This window comes from Propithecus coquereli, unplaced genomic scaffold, assembly GCF_000956105.1.
Source record: "Propithecus coquereli isolate 6110/MARCELLA unplaced genomic scaffold, Pcoq_1.0 Scaffold465, whole genome shotgun sequence".
NCBI classification, from domain to species: domain Eukaryota; kingdom Metazoa; phylum Chordata; class Mammalia; order Primates; family Indriidae; genus Propithecus; species Propithecus coquereli.
In genome coordinates this window covers 609,269-610,295 of record NW_012150452.1, presented here as the reverse complement: position 1 = coordinate 610,295, position 1,027 = coordinate 609,269, and positions in this window count along the sequence as shown.

The window sequence follows — 1,027 nt, the reverse complement described above, 5'->3', positions numbered from 1 at the left end:
AAAAATAAAGTTTCACCAATTCTTACATATTCTAGTAAATAAAATCAAGTTTATTTCTCTTGCGATACTTGGAAAAGTCTTGTTCTGTCTCATATTCCATAGTAACAAGTGATATTACATATATTTTTAAATGTGCATGTTCTCATTTCCTATACTACATAAATGTCTAATCTAGAATTGTTCATGTCATCCATTTAATGATTTATTTGTTATGACTAATTTACCTTTCAGTTATTTAAACACAGACCTACAGTGTATATATGATATGATAAAAGTAGAAAAATAGAATCTTCTATAGAATGAAGTAGAAATAACTAAATTATATATAGAATGATTAAGTATTTCATTACATTTTTTGTTGCATGTCCTAATATCATAAAAAACTTGCTTTCTTTTCATAATCATAAAAAATTTCTACAATTATTATTGTCAGCATTATTTAAAAATTTGAAATGAAAGCCAAATGATTTTATTTAACTTTATAAGTATGAAACGTTAGCAATAATTGAGTACAGGTATGCTTGTGGGAAGTGATTCTATACAAGTCTTTAATTTCCATTTTGACAAAAGTTATCAACTTTACCCTTGTCTTTGTTTGTTTAGTCTTATTGAGATTTGCTAATGTCCAACTTCCAGAGTTGAAGGTTGAGACCCCGCTACTCTCCTCCAACTCCTCCAGCTCCTGCTCTATTCCCTACAGGAGTCTGGCAGGTGATCCAGAAAGAAACAATGCCACAGAATCTGTTACTGCAGCGCCCAGGAGAGCAATAATGGGCCACCAATAAAATAATTGGGGTACTGGAATTGATGCCTCTTCCTTCATTTCTTCATTAGATCTAACCTTCTGAGAACACATAATTCCATTAGAATATTCAGCCTGGCTAGCAAGAAATGCTACTGCCCATCTCAACTTTCCAAGTTCCTACAAAAGCCATTCTACTTTCATTTTTCTTGCCTTTCCCTTTATTTAATATATTGTAGTGAAAGATAGATAGTTGTTTTTGTATATTTGAATTCACATCTGAAT